Below are 16,642 nucleotides of genomic sequence, written 5' to 3'. Positions count from 1 at the left end.
GATGCGGTAACTCAGATCTTCCGGGAAAGCATTAATTTTCCATCGCTGTTTCGTAATATCGGCGTCCAGTTATTAGGCAGCAAATCCACAAGGCATTTCAGAGCTCGCGTCCGGCATAACTGACTTTACAATGCAGTCTTCCACGAATTCTGGACGCGCTGAAATCAATCCTCCATTAATTGAATAATGAACGAAGGGTCTACGATTGTGTGACTTTGGTGGCGTTCAGTGGAGCATTTTCACAACGTTAGATTAGTTTCCTTTATTTGGGTTAGATTTATTGGTTGTGTTTGAGTGAGATGTTTACTTGGGGGTAGCTGGGATGGGTTTTTTTAGCAATTATCTATTAAGAAGGGAAGTTGTTGATGGGTTAATGTGAGTAGAGAGGGGAATGGAAAGGTGAATGATAGGACTAAAGGAAAAGTGAAGTAAAATAAAGTAGAGTTGAATATGGACTTTGAAGGAGTAAGTGAAGGAAAAACACTTGAAACGTAACCCATCAAGGAACTATACCTATCAACACACACACACACACACACACACACACACACACACACACACACACACACACACACACGTACATCATCCCTTCCCCCCCCCCCCCCTCTTATCCAACACACGCCTTACCCAACACAGGTCCAGACGCTTCGCCCATCACGGGAAACGCCGCGCCACAGTCCGCTACAAATTTTCTCTCCGAACTTTCTTCCACGTCCGGTAATAAATCATACGCAAGGCTTTCACTAAGTTTCCAGAAGTTGTTTTCCTACTGCGACAGATGAACGGCTTATCTTCTTATCTTCTTATTTCTCCCCCCTCCCGACTCTCTTTTATTTTCCTCTGACCACGAATGGGAAGGCTGGCAGGGTAGGCCCAGGGCAAGGGAGGGATAGGCAGGGCGAGACGAGGCTGGATTTGAGTTTATCTTCATTCATCTTCGTCTTGTTTTAGGTCGTCACTTTTAATCACCTCGATCACGCAGCGTCTTCATTCAGTTGACTAGATAAAGGACGCCCAGCTTTTAGAAAGGAAAATAATAATAAGATAGCAAACCCCCAAAAGAAATATGGATCCTTCATTGCCAGAAAGTAGTGGTTGGCATCTTAATTCAGTTGGGTATATAGATAAAGAGAACCGTAGAAAAATATTGCAATACCAAACAAAAGAGGAAATAAGAAATCTTCTGCTAGAGGAAGCGAACTGCAAAGAACAAACAAACATTAAACGTAATTGGTATAGGCAAAGGGGGTAGAAGCAATAGTTGAAATTCACTGTGAAGGGAGTTGTGGTCAGATTAAGCGTATAATCCCACACTTCAAAAAGCAAACAAAGAAAGCAATCACGAAATAAGGGGAGTAAATGGAGAAAGTTTAATTGTCGAAGGGCAGTAATGGAAATAATGAAGTTTTGGTTGAAGGAAGCAGCCACCCTACATTATAATTTGTACAGCAAACAAAAGGATAAATTAATCGAAGTTCTTTATACTGTCGAATTGAAATTACCACCATGAAGCTTGAGTTGACGTAAGCAGGAACACAACCCTTCTCGTTTCTCTTCACCTAACACCCCTTTCCCCCCCAACACACACACCTGTCTCGTCCGGCCAGCGCTAATGAGTTTCGAGTACCTGTGTGTCGGGGCGTGGGACTGGTGGGTGGCTGCGAGGCGTCACTTAGGTTTCACAACGACGGCGTGACGGCACAGGGGACGGACGGCTGTCAGGAGGGGAGTGAAGGAAGGCAAGCGAGGCGGGTAAGGACGCAGTGGGGAAACATGTGATGGGCTGTGGGGATGGGACATGGTTGATGGGGTAGACTGAAGGGGAAATGGTGGGCAATAAGAAAGACATGTATTAGAGATGAAGAGGTGAAGGAGTAAACAAAAGGCAATGATACGTAAATAGAAGGGGATGGAAGGAAGAATAAGTTTGGCGTCAGGAAGAAGTAAATAAGAAAAGTTAGAAAAAAAATTTATAAAAGAAAGTAAAGATGAAAATCTGGGCAAGGAAAGGTCGAAAAAACTACCAAAAAGACAAACGTAAATAGAAGGGGATGGAAGGAAGAATAAGTTTGATGTCAGGAAGAAGTAAATAAGAAAAGTTAGAAAAAAATAATTAATAAGAGATAGTAAAAATGAAAATCTGGGCAAGGAAAGGTAGAAAAACTAGCAAAAAGAAACAAAAAACGAAAATATAAAAGTAGATTCGAAAAGAAGAGGAAAACAAAGAAGAGCAGAAAGGACAAATAGAAGAAAGCAAAGGCGTATAAAAAAAAAAAAAGAGAGGAAAATATATAGCATAAAGATAAGACGTAAAATAATAGGAGACAAGTGAGAGGCAGGGAGGCGCAGGTGAAGGGTATAGAGGAACAGAGGAGAGGGAAAGTACCTGGCTGCCTCTCTCCTCATAAAACACCTGTACGTGCCTTGGTTTTCTATTACCCGGATGTTCTTGTTTCCCCGCCTCCTCTTATCACCCAACACGTCCCTTGAGAGTCCTTCCTTCCTTCCTTCTCTCACTACCTGCGCACTTGTCATTTTCCCTGTTGTTGTTTTTATATCTCTTTTCTTAACCTACTTTGCTGTTTTAGTGTTTTTTTCCTCGTCATAAAGTAAGTCCTCTTTGTTTCGCTATTTTTTTTCTGGTACTTCTTTCTCTGCCAATTTTCTATGTTGTTTTCCCTCTTTTTCTGCCCCTTCGCGTTCGTGTCCTTTTCTCTGGTGCTGTTTTTCATTCTCTTTTCTTATCCTTCTTTGCTGTTTTCGTGTTTATTTTTCTTCTTCATTAATTTTATTTTGTTTTTCTCGCTATTACTTTTTCCCTGGGTCTGTTTTATGTTGCTATTCTATGTTGTTTTTCCTGCTTTCTTGCACTTTTGCGGTCGTGTTCCTCCTTTCTCTCCACCAAAATACCTCTTTCTTCCACTGTATCATCTCCTTCATCAATCTGTTTCCCTTCTCTTTCGCTTCCCTTTTCCTCCTCACTCCTTTCGTCTTCCTCTTCTTCCCTCTTTTTTTTTCCTTCTCCTTTTTCTTCCACACAGTTGTTCGTCTACTCAGCTTTCCCTCTCCTTCTTCGTCCTTGGGTGTAACGGCCCCACCTTTTCCAGTCTACAGCTTTTCTTCACTATCCTTCTTTCCATTTCCAGTAACCTCACTAATTATCCCCCTTCCTTTTCATCGTTTTTTCTTGTTTGTTCCTACTTGAAGCTTCTTTATATCCCTTTTCTAGCTATTTTATTTTTCCCTTTTGCTTTCCGAATGTCGTATGTTCTTGCACCGTTCCCCTTTCAGATTTAATTTTAGTTTCTTTATCAATATTGGCATTGCTTCCTTTCCTCGTCTTTTTCTTCACTCTCCTTCTATTTTTCCTCCTTATTCTTCGTTCATGCAGTTAGATTTCGTTCCTTTCTCTTCCTTTTCATTCCTTTACGTTCCCTTCGCTTCTCTTCATTTCCCTACCCGTCACATCCCATTGCGTCCCGTCACTTCCTATCCCATTCTGTTCTATCTCTCCCAATCACTTCGCTTAACCCTCCATCCTTATTCTTCTTTCATGCAGTTAAATTTAGTTCCTTTCTCTTCCTTTTCATTCCTTTACGTTCCCTTCGCTTCTCTTCATTTCCCTACCCGTCACATCCCATTGCGTCCCGTCACTTCCTATCCCATTCTGTTCTATCTCTCCCAATCACTTCGCTTAACCCTCCATCCTTATTCTTCTTTCATGCAGTTAGATTTAGTTCCTTTCTCTTCCTTTTCATTCCTTTACGTTCCCTTCGCTTCTCTTCATTTCCCTACCCGTCACATCCCATTGCGTCCCGTCACTTCCCATCCCATTCTGTTCTATCTCTCCCAGTCACTTCGCTTAACCCTCCATCCTTCAGGCTCTCCCTCCTGAACCCGAGATCTTTACATTCTGCATCTTAATCCAATTACTCTTCGTGTCCCTTTTCCGGAGACCCTTGTTATTCCTTTTCCCTTGCCCGCGCTATCTTCAGCATCTCATATCTTTTTCGTTTTAGGATTTGCTACTAGGAATTTTTTTTTTTTACCAACTTCGTCTTCTGCTGCTCTGTTCATTCATTTTCCATCTTCTTCATTTTCCTCTGTCTTCTATCATTGCCTCTTCCTGTCTTCTTCCGGCCACACCTTCCTTTTCCTCCACTCCCCTTCTTCCTTCTTTTTTTCCTCTTCTTCCTTCTCCTCCTCCTCCTCCTCCTCCTCCTACTTCAATTCATTCTTCTACTATAAACTTATCCGGTCGTTTCGGTTTTCCCCTCCATTCTTCCTCCTTATTTACCTAATTATTCAATCTGTTTCCTTCTCTCGCTTCCCTTTCTCCTCAATCCTTTCGTCTTTCTCTTCTTTCCTTCTTCCTCCTCCTCCTCTTTCTTCTACAGAGTTGCTCGTCTGTTTCACTTCCCTTCTCCTTCTCCTTCCTACTTATTGGTTTCATGCATCTGTTTCCCTCCTCCTTCTCTTCCTCCTCTTCTTCTTTCTCCTTCTCTTAGTACCTTCCTCCATCTCTTCCTCCCTTTACCACTTATCACTGTCTTTCTTTCTGTCTGTCTGTCTGTCTGTCTGCGTTTGTGTGTGTCTGCCTCTGTCTCTCTCTCTCCGCTATCTCTCCTCTCTCTCCACCCTCTCTCTCACCCCCTCTCTCCCTCCCACTAATACCTCCTTCCATTCCCATCATATCCCATTCATTCCTGCTCCTATTATCCCATTCCCGCTCCTTTTCTTTAACCTTCACCGTCTCCCCCATTAGCCAGCCGCCGTTCGCCGAAGTTTATGGCGAAAATGGAATAAGTAGATGGTTTAATAAGGGTCTTGCGTGTCCTATGATCGCTCCCAACGACTCCTCTGATGGAAGCTAAAGGGAGCGAGGTGAAGGGAATGCCAGGGAAGGGAAGGGAAGGGAAAGGAAGGGGAGGGAAGGGAAGGGTTGGGTTAAGTGGATGGGTTAAGGAGGGAAGTGTGCTACTCCTGCAAGGAATGGTTGGTTGAGGAAGAGTTTCGGATGTGATGAGGAAGAAAGGTTAGGAGGCGGAGAAGAGAAAATGGAGGGTTCATATTGAAGGTTAAGAGAAAGGAAGCGAAGAGAGTTAAAGGATAGCTGGTTGAGGAAGAGTTCGTACGTGATAAGAGAGAGAAAGTTAAGGATAAGGGGAAGGGAGAAATGAGGTTAGATATAAGATTAAGAGAAAAAAGGGGAAGAGAGAGAAGAGAAGGGATAATTGAAGGGATAGGAAGGAAGACCAATAGGATAAAAAGGGAGGATTATGAAAACTGTAGAAAAGAAAGATGGAAAGGAAACTGAGGGAACATAGAGATAGAATAAAGGGAAGTAAGAAAAGAGGAATAGCAAAATTGGATAAGGGGAAAAAAAAGATGAAAATAAAGACGAAAAATAAAGCTAGTAGGGAAAAAAAGTGGATAGTTAATGAGAATAAAAAGAGGGAGGATAATAACTGTATCAAAGGAGAAAAGAGGAAGCAGCCCAGAAAGTAAAGTGGGAAGAGGGAGAAAAGGAAGTAATGGGAAGCAAGAAAGAGCAAAATCAATATGTAAAGGTATTCTTGTGTATGTGTGTATAAGTTTGTAGAGGCGGAGGAGGGGAGGAGGAGGGGAAGGGGTTGGTGTGTGTGTGTGTGTGTGTGTGTGTGTGTGTGTGTGTGTGTGTGTGTGTGTGTGTGTGTGTGTGGAGATGCAGAAAAGTGTGAAATAACTCTTGTCTTGGAGAGAGAGAGAGAGAGAGAGAGAGAGAGAGAGAGAGAGAGAGAGAGAGAGAGAGAGAGAGAGAGAGAGAGAGAGAGAGAGAGAGAGAGAGAGAGAGAGAGAGAGAGAGAGAGAGAGAGAGAGAGAGAGAGAGAGAGAGAGAGAGAGAGAGAGAGAGAGAGAGAGAGAGAGAGAGAGAGAGAGAGAGGAAAAGGCAGAGGTTGATGTAGAGAGAGTGAGATAGACAAAAAGGATAACAGAAAAAGAAAAATGCCGTTGAAAGAAGGCACTGAGATAAAAAAAAAACGTTCGTGAGGGGAAGGAGATGAGAGAGATAAATCAAGGTAAGGGTAGGGAAGGTAAGAGATTCCAGCACGGACCACTGAGGGAAAACGGGCTGAGGCAAGATGAAGGGAGATGAAAGAGAAACAAGGCTATGGGACTGGAGATTTAGAGATAGGGACGGAGGCTGCAGGGATGGACGAAGAGAGTGGAGAAGGAAGTGAGTTAAGGAGATGGAGGGAAGGGAGAGAGGGGAGGAGAGGAAGGAAGAGGAAAGGGGAGGAAGGAAGGAAGAGGAGGAAGTGAGATGGACGAAAAGCGGGAAGAGGTAAAGGGTACTGAAGGCAAAGAAGGGCAGAAGAGGAAAGGGGAGTGATGTAAGTAAGAGAGGCGAGAGAGGAGAGGAAAGGAGAAGGGAGTGGGGTTAGGGAGACTGGTAAGAGGGGAGAGGGGAGGAGACGGGAGCCATGTAAGGAAGATGGGCGAGGGGAGAGGGGAGGTAGGTAAGAGAGAGAGAGAGAGAGAGAGAGAGAGAGAGAGAGAGAGAGAGAGAGAGAGAGAGAGAGAGAGAGAGAGAGAGAGAGAGAGAGAGAGAGAGAGAGAGAGACAGAGAGAGAGAGAGAGAGAGAGAGAGAGAGAGAGAGAGAGAGAGAGAGAGAGAGAGAGAGAGAGAGAGAGAGAGAGAGAGAGAGAGAGAGAGAGAGAGAGAGAGAGAGAGAGAGAGAGAGAGAGAGAGAGAGAGAGAGAGAGAGAGAGAGAGAGAGAGAGAGAGAGAGAGAGAGAGTGTGTGTGTGTGTGTGTAGAGGGCCATTTCCGTGTCTCAGTGGGCTGCCGCACAATCGCCCGCTCGGATGAATGTCAAATAAGGAAGAAAAGGAATGTGTGTGTGTGGCGGACAAGACAGGAGGAGGAGGAGAAGGGGAAGAAGAAACGTGGAATCATGGAAGACCAGGCGAGATAAATCCAGTATCCTTACATAACAAGGCTGCCTGTTTTGTTTTTGTTTTTATTTAGGGAGTTCGTCAGGTTCTTTAGTGCCTTCAAAACAAACAGAGACAGACACAGAAACAGACAGACAGACAGACTAAAAAAAATCATCTGTTTCCATTTTTTTCATAGATTTCTTATTTTATTCATTTTTTCTTAACTTTTTCCTTCTCCTTATCGTTATCATTCGCTATACATACATGTGGAAGGTTTAGTTTAGTCAGTGTTTCTGGTCTAGGTGATAGACTAAAAAATAGATCCACTGTAAAAAGATCAACAATTCCTGCAATGCCTAAGAACAGCTAAATGGATGTTGATATGTTATGCTTGTGTTTTAGTGTTCTAGTAAAGTTGATTGAGTAAAGCGCAACGATATAACGGACGATGTAGTTTTTTTTCCAGTGGTGGATGACTTCGAAAAAAAAATCCTCCCACTGTCTTTCCTGCCTCGCCTCGCTGTAACATCTTAACTGTTATTTCTACTCCTCAGGTTAGTTTGGAGCTCAGAAAAAGCGCAGAATAATCGACGTTGCTGTAATTGATCAGGTGTTAAAATACCTGCATCATATTCTCCTGCCTTCGTCTCATTTCCAAGGTAACGAAGGTGAAAAAGAGTTGATCATTCCTTGTTATTGTTAGTTAGTAGTTAGTAGTGGTTAGTATATGCAAGAGGAGGAGGAGGAGGAGGAGGAGTAACTATGGATAGTGGGAAAAAGTTAAGGATATGGAAAAAAAAGGAAAATGACAAGAGGAAATGAATAAGAAATGAATCGAAAAATGAATCTAGGAAAAATAAAATAATGAAGACAGACGATTTTCTAGTGTATATATGTCTGCCTATCTGTCTGTATGTCTGTCCCTATTTTTTCACACACACACACACACACACACACACACACACACACACACACGCTGGGACAAACCATTATGACGCTATTTATCATCGAACCTGACTGTAAATTCTCACCAACATTAACTATATCCCACTTGGCTTTGATTTAGTGTCTGTTGTTTGTTTTTATGTAGTACCATTCAGTAACGAAGACTAATGACGTTATAATTGTACTGTGGAGAGAGGGAGAGGGAGAGGGAGTGGGAGTGGGAGTGGGAGTGAGAGTGGGAGAGGGAGTGGGAGTGGGAGTGGGAGAGGGAGTGGGAGTGGGAGTGGGAGAGGGAGAGGGAGAGAGAGAGAGTGAGAGAGAGAGTGAGAGAGAGAGAGAGAGAGAGAGAGAGAGAGAGAGAAGGAAGAAAAAAGAGAAAGGAAGAATGAGAGAAAAAAGAAAGAAAGAAAGAGGTATAAGAAAAGAAGACTAAAAGGAACGAAAGAAAGAAAGAAAGAAAGAAAGATAGAAAGAAAGGAAAACGAACACAAAGAAACAAACAAACAAACAGAGAATATTTATTTTTGCATGGAGAAGTATATACATAATTAGTTAACCTTCTGCATCTTAGATAATACACAAAAAAACAATAATAATAAGAGTTAAGAGAAAATGACAAAGCTAAATGAAGGACAACCTAAGCCCATGTTTTTCCTTTTATCGTTTTCGTTCCGCACAAAATCGTAACGGTCGTGGAAGATTAATAAACGACGTGAATCATTACTTAACACAATACCCTTAAAGGAACAGTAGGATAAATTCTTTTTAGACCTTTGTTCACTTCTGACTGAGAAAGTGAAGGTGATTTGGTGGAGTGAAGGAATGAAGGAGATAGGGTGTAGAAAAGAGATGAAGGATGGAGAGAGAGGGAGGAGAAAAGGAAGGAAGGAGGTTGAGATTGAGAAGAGAGAGAGAGAGAGGAAGGACAAAATAAATGAAGGAAAGAGAGGGAGGAGAAAAGGAAGGAAGGAGGGAGATAGGGAGAAGAATGGAAGGAAGGAGGCAGATATTGAGGAGAAAAGATGGGAGAGAGAGAGAGAGAGAGAGTACAGCATGGTAGACTCAACACACCATCCATTATCAAGGCACAAAACATACCATTACCTTTACATTTACCTGTTAATTAAGTTTACCTTCCATACACCTGTCTAGTGCACAACACCTTTACTTTCCCTCTCTTGCGCGTATCATTTATCTCGCGCTCCTCCTGTTGTTTATCTTCCTATCATTCCTTCACTGCTCACTTCCACATAAATATTATCATTCCCTCCCTTTCCCGTTTTTCTCTTCTCTCTTCTCTAATGTACCTTTCTCCATATCTAATCCTCCCTCTTTCTTTACCTCCTCCTCGCCTTGTTTTTCTAATTTTTCTAGTCTTTTTATCTACCTTTCTAAAAATTGAATTATCATTTTTTTCATCCTGCCTTTCTTCCCTTTTGTACCTTTCATATTCACCTCCTTGTCTCTCCTTTCAGTTCCCTATCCTTTCCATTTTCATCTTACTTTTTCTCCTTTTTCATCAGTAATCTCTTTTCTTTCGCTCCTTTTTGCCCATCTTCTCTTCTCCGTCTTTACCTTCCAACTCTTACCAACCAGTTCCCCCCTTCCCATTTACTCTTCTTTCGCTTTTCTCCCTTCCTTCTTTTTCTTCCAACTCCTTTTCATTCTTTCTCCTTATAAGTCCATACCGCTTTTCCCCATTTCCATTTTTAAGACTTTCGAGATGGGCTGTGGCGCCTTTACCTAGTACCATCAATACATCACCCCATCACTTATCTCCCTCCTCTATTCTTACTCCTCTTTTTTCATCTTCCTCCTCCACTCCCCTTCAGCATCCCCTTCCTCCCATCACCTGCCCCATAAACCGTTCATTGCGCCATTATTCATGGAAGCCCCTTAGTGATTGTCTTGAGATTAGTACCCATTGATCTTGCGGCCTTGAGTCATTTCCTCGGAGGCTTCTGGCGGGATTAGTATGTGCGAAGGAGATGAGAGACAGACAGACAGACAGAGAGAGACATATAGACAGACAGACAGACAGACACAGACAGACAGACAGACGAACAGACAGACAGACAGACAGACAGACGAAGACAGACAGACAGACAGACAGACAGACAGACAGACAGACAGACAGACAGACAGACAGACAGACAGACACAGACAGACAGACAGACGAACAGACAGACAGACAGACAGACAGACAGACAGACAGACAGACAGACAGACAGAAAGACAGACAGAAGAGACAGACAGAGACAGACAGACAGACAGACAGAACAGACAGACAGACGAAAGACAGACAGACAGACAGACAGACAAGACAGACAGAAACAGACAGACAGACAAACAGACAATGACAGAAGAAGAAAGACAGCAAGAAACAAACAAGCAAACAAGAAAGAACGAACGAAAGAAAAAATAAAAGAGAAAGAAAAAAAAAGAAGGAAAGAAAGAAGGGAAGAAAAAAAAAGAATGAGAAAGAAAAAAAGAAAGACAAAGATCACGTTAAAGACTTAAAAGCTTATGAGAAAGATAGTTTAGTAAAGAAAAACTCAAAATGATGTGTCAAAAAAGAAAGAAGATAAGCTATTAACATATAAGTGAAAAAATTAGGAGGTGAGAGTAATTGAATGTTAGTAAAGATGAGAGGTAATAAGATAGAGATAAAGAAGAGGAGGAGGAGGAGGAGGAAGGGGAGGAGGAAACTGACGAGAGAGGGACCATGTAAGAAAATGATGGGATGGGCGAAATGGAGGAGCAGTGAAATATGTGATGGGAAAGAGATAGAGAGAAGGAGGGAGAGAGAGGGAAGGAGGGAGGAAGAAGTTAATAGGGAGGGAGAACGGATGGGTTTGGTAGGAAGAGGAAGGGAAGGAGTGGGGGAGGGAAGAGTGATGGAAGGGAAATGGAGGAATGCTGGGGAGGAAATGGAGGAGTTGATGGGAGGCGGTGGACCTTTCCATAACAAGTACTCTAGGTGTTATGGTGGTACAGGATGTTGGTAGGGAGGGTGTTAGGTGGGTGGGTAGGTTCTGTAGGTTAGAAGGTAAGGAGATAGAGAGTAAAGAAAGGAGGAAAGGAAAGAAAGAAGGAAGGGAGGGCGGTAGGAAGGAAAGAAGAAAGGAAGGAAGGAAGGATAGAAAGAATGAATGAATGAAGGCTAGAAGTGAGTAAGTAGGGAAGGAAGGAAGGAAGGAAGGATAGAAAGAATGAATGAAAGCAAAAAGCGAGTAAGGAAGGAAGAAAAGGAAGGAAGGAAGGAAGGAAAAAGGAAGGAAGGGAAGGAAAGAAGGAAGATAGAAGCAAAGAAAGGATGAAAGTAAGGAAGATAATAAAATGTGAACGAAAGGAAGGTAGGGAGGGAGAGAAAAACGGAGATGTAGGAGGAAGGAATGAAAGAGGGAGTGGAAAGTGGTCAGTGATGTCGCTTTTGTTGTTGTTATTGTTAGTGTTGATATATTGTTGACACATTTCACTCGTTTTCCATTTCTTTGCTATACTTTCATCCATTCCTTTCGTACTGGCCTCAACACCGTCCCACACACCAGCATTATCGGAAAAATATTGTCTTTTTTTATTTTGTTTCATATATATTGATCTTCTTCGTTCGATTATAAATAAGTTGTTGCCGGTCATAAGTAATAACAGATTTTTAGGTCACTTTCAGTAACGTAATTTGTTCTGTTTTAATCGGTTCAACGTACTACGAGGGATGTCAACAATTCAGTACTAAAAATAATATAAAAAGCAGATAGACTGATACAAACATACAAATATATAATACTATTTTAAGCCAATCTTTTTTTTAGCTCTCAACCCTACTCGCCCCTCACACACTCACAGACATACAAACACACATACAGACACACACACACACACACACACACACACACACACACACACACACACACTGACTAGCAATTCACTCGGGTCAAGGGCTCATGAATCACCAGCTGTCGGCGATACATTCTCTCTCTCTCTCTCTCTCTCTCTCTCTCTCTCTCTCTCTCTCTCTCTCTCTCTCTCTCTCTCTCTCTCTCTCTCTCTCTCTCTCTCTCTCTCTCTCTCTCTCTCTCTCTCTCTCTCTCTCTCTCTCTCTCTCTCTCTCTCTCTGTGTGTGTGTGTGTGTGTGTGTGTGTGTGTGTGTGTGTGTGTGTGTGTGTGTGTGTGTGTGTGTGTGTGTATTTTCGGTTTTCCTATTTTTTTGCCGTTGTAAGTGACCCGCGTGAATGGTACGGATCTGTTGAGAATAAAGGGGAAAGGTGTGTGACCGTGACAAAACCATAGAATTCCCTATTTGATTTTTGTATGAGTATTTTTTTATTCAGTTTCATATGAAGGGATCTTGCCAAATGAATAAGACTATTAGGGTTATTTTTATGTTAGGCTCAAAGTAAAGCGCCGGAATTGTTTCATGATGGGGCCTGTTGGTCGGACCTGTCCCGTTAGTGGCGCAGGTAATTGCTTTTATAGTGACGTCATTCTTGCTTGGCTTATGTTGCCCCCCGAGAGCTTAGCTTGAGTCCGGGTTGATAGGTGGTCATCAGAACAGCACTGATTGTATTATTTGCATTATTGTTTGTTGTATATATTTTGGTGTGTTGTGTATTTCATCAAGATATGTTCTGCTATTATTTGCGTTCTAAGTTTAATTGGTAGTTTCTCATATTGTGTTTTATTATTTAACTCGTTTTTTTTTTTTTTTATCCGAGGAAGCGTGATGCACTTGTCTTGTCCACTCTGTTGTTGTGAATCTTTGGTGCCTCTTTTAACCCGGTAGCAGCAGGGATCATGTTTCTTAATGGTCCCTCTAAACGAGAAAAATGAGAAAAAATCATCACTCACACAAACCATTTCAAAATATATATCTAAGCATTTGTGATCAGTTTATGTATCATCTATTTTGGGGAAGTTTATATCATGGCACAAATTTGGCCCGTCACTGCTACACGGTAAAGCCACAAATTTGGCCCGTCACTGCTACACGGTAAAGCCACAAATTTGGCCCGTCGCTGCTACACGGTACAGCCACAAATTTGGCCCGTCGCTGCTACGGTAAAAGCCACAAATTTGGCCCGTCGCTGCTACACGGTAAAGCCACAAATTTGGCCCGTCGCTGCTACACGGTAAAGCCACAAATTTGGCCCGTCGCTGCTACACGGTAAAGCCACAAATTTGGCCCGTCGCTGCTACACGGTAAAGCCACAAATTTGCCCGCCCGTCACTGCTACACGGTAAAGCCACAAATTTGGCCCGTCGCTGCTACACGGTAAAGCCACAAATTTGGCCCGTCGCTGCTACACGGTAAAGCCACAAATTTGGCCTGTCGCTGCTACACGGTAAAGCCACAAATTTGGCCCGTCGCTGCTACACGGTAAAGCCACAAATTTGGCCTGTCGCTGCTACACGGTAAAGCCACAAATTTGGCCCGTCGCTGCTACACGGTAAAGCCACAAATTTGGCCGTCGCTGCTACACGGTAAAGCCACAAATTTGGCCCGTCGCTGCTACACGGTAAAGCCACAAATTTGGCCCGTCGCTGCTACACGGTAAAGCCACAAATTTGGCCCGTCGCTGCTACACGGTAAAGCCACAAATTTGGCCCGTCGCTGCTACACGGTAAAGCCACAAATTTGGCCTGTCGCTGCTACACGGTAAAGCCACAAATTTGGCCCGTCGCTGCAACAGGGTTAAATCTTTCATCAATTTCATCCACTCCGTCAAAACAGAGCCCACCAGAGAGCAGTAGCTTCGCCATGGCTGCCAGGACGCGCTCCGACACGCTATTCTAATCATGAGTTGTGACGCTTTCCCTGGACACATGTTTTCGGCCACCGGGATATGGAATGCAATCAAATGCGCTTTTTCCATCAACACGTTAAAAGTGATTAATGATTATCGAAAAAAATTAATGACCTAGCTACCCACGTTATGTTGTTAAAAAAACGGGATGTGTAGATAGTTAACATTTTCTTTGACACACGAGATAGAGATAGTAAGTAGATATATAGATAGATAAATATATAGAGATAGAGAGAGACAGACATGGATATATAGATAGATAGATAGATTGATAAATAGATAGATAGACAGAATAATAGTTAGATACATATAGATAGATAAAAAGATAGAAATGCATATATAGACAGATAGACAGATGGATAGATTAATAGATAGATAGATGGAGTGTTAGGCATACATACATACATACATACAGACAGACAGACAGACAGACAGAGTAGACGCAAGACAATACCACCTGGCTGTAAAGTGAACCTGCCTTCTATTTAATTAACGAATCACTTATGTACTTTTCCTTTGTCTTAGCACGACCTAGACATTTCCTATTCATTAAACGCATAAAAAGGAGAGAAAAAACAGCCGGGTATCCCTTCAACCGTTAATTATTTCCAGGTTACGTTTTCTTTTCCCTCTCGTAAAGTTTGAGCAAGTACTCTTTACCTCCCTTTTTATTTTTATTTTTACTGCCGTCCCTGTTTGCTCGGTTTCGTAATCTCTATTTTTTTTCCCTCTCTTGAACTCTCCTTTTTTATCTTGCTCATGTAACCAGTTCTCAACGTTTCTTTGTTGTGTGCGTGTGGGTTTTTTTTCCACTCTTTCCTTTTTTCTTTTTCGTATTTGTCCACTTTTTTCAACTTGCCTGGTTTCGTATTCTACTGTTTTATCCTCAGCTCTTTTTTTATCAGAACTAACTCTCAACCTTTTTTTTTATGGTCCCTTTTAATTCCTTTCTGCCTTGCCTTTTCTCCCAATTGTCTACATTTTCACTTTGTCTTGTTTCGTAACTTTTCTTTTTTATAATCTTCTAATCTACTTTTTATGCCACTCTTTACTTTTGTCTATTATGGGAGCGGTGAGTAGTGGGCTTTTTTTTTTCTCTGCACTCTTTTCGTTGCCCTTGAGTCGTCTCCTTTGCTGGAAAAAAAGCGCATTGAAGTACCTCATAATTTTTATTTTATTTCTATGCCCCCTTTTTAAACATTCTCTAGCTTTGCCTTTTCCTTATTTCTCCACTTTTTCAACTTTCCTCGTTTCGTAATCTCTTTCTTTTTTCAATCTTCATCTTTACTTTTTTGTGCTCATTGAATTACCTCTCAATTTTTCTTCTATTTGTGTGTTTCTTTTTCTCCTCTCCAGCTTTTTCTCTTCCTTATTTGTCCACTTTTTCAAGTTGCCTCGTTTCGTAATCTGTATCTTTTATCATCAGCACTACTTTTTATTGTTGCTTATAACCATACTCAATTTTTTTTCTATATATGTATCCTCCGTTTTTTCTCCTCCTTTACTTCATTTGTCTGTATTTTCAGCTTGCTTGGTTTCGTAATCTGCTTTAATTTTTCTCCTCTAGCTTTTTTTTTATGCTCATTGAACTACCTTTCAACTTTTACTTTTTTGTGTCCTTCCTTTTTAGCTTTGCCTTTCCTCCATTCGTCTACTTTTTCACCTAGCTCGGTTTCGTAATCTTCTTTTATTTTTCTCCTCTTGAGCTCAATTTTTTATGCTCACTCAACTACCTCTCAATTTTTATTCTATGTCTATGCTTCTTTTTTCTCCTTTTTAGCTTTGCCTTTCCTCCATTTCTCTACCTTTTTTTCAGATTTTTGCTCATTCAATTACCTCCCAACTTCTATTTTCTTTGTTTACTTCTTTTTATCCCTCTTTTAAGGCTCTTTAGCTTTTCCTTTCCCCGAACTGTCTACTTCAGTATTTTTGTGTGGGGTAGTCTCCTCTTTTTTCCCCTCTTCAGCTCTACCTTTTCAGATTTGACCGTTCCTCAGGTTTTTTCTCTCTCCCCGTTTTTCTCTCCTCAAGGCTCTCTTCTTTTCAAACTTTTACTCCGTGGCATTTTCTCAGCAGCCCTTCTCAATTTTATGCCTCAAAACCACTTGTTCCACTTGTTTTACTGTATTTTTCCATATCTACATGTTTTGTTTTCTACTTTCTTTTTAGTTTGTGCGGTTTTTCATTTAGTTTGTGTCTTATGTATTTATTTGATTATTTATATTCATTTGTTATATATTTTTTGACAGTATTATGCCTTTTCTACTTCTTCCTGCTCCTCCTCCTTCTACTCTTTTTCTTCTTTCTCGTCCTTCTCTTCCTCGTCCTCCTCTTCTTCCTCGTCATTCTCCTCCTCCTCCTATAGTAGACAAAGCCGGCTGGTGATGTTGATGGTGTTGATAGTGGTGGTGTTAATGGTGCGTGGTGGTGATGATGGTATTGATGATGTTGCTGGTGTTTGTCGCGCTACTGATTGTGGAGTTGTTGTTGGTAGTGGTGACAGTGATGGTGGTGGTGGTGATGGTGTTGATAGGGATGACGTTGATGGTGATGATGGAAAAAGTGGTGGTGAGTGATAAAGAACTAACCTGCCATCTATATCGTGGTGGTGGTGGTGGTGGTGACAAAGATTGCGTTGCTGAAGATGATGGGAATGGTGGTTGTGGTGGTTGGGGAGGATAAAGAACTAAGCAACCAAGTACAGCGCGGTGGAGGTGATGGTGGTTGTGGTGGTGGAGAATTTTTAAGCCAGATTTATGCAGCGTCCGCGCCAAAACTTCCATCAGAAAGTGATTTTGTAACCATAAATTCGGATTCTTCTCGCCTATCCTCCTCCTCCTCCTCCTCCTCCTCTCCCTCTTTTCTCCCTGCTCCTAACCCCTCTCCCCCATCCCTCCCTTATGTCTACTTCTACTCCATTACTTCTTTTCACCGTACTAAAAATTTTGCCTCTTTCTACAACTACGTTTTATT

The sequence above is a fragment of the Eriocheir sinensis genome, unplaced genomic scaffold (assembly GCF_024679095.1).
Source record: "Eriocheir sinensis breed Jianghai 21 unplaced genomic scaffold, ASM2467909v1 Scaffold1100, whole genome shotgun sequence".
Taxonomy (NCBI): Eukaryota; Metazoa; Arthropoda; class Malacostraca; order Decapoda; family Varunidae; genus Eriocheir; species Eriocheir sinensis.
The sequence above is the reverse complement of the archived record's forward strand: the minus strand, read 5'-3'. Positions refer to the sequence as shown.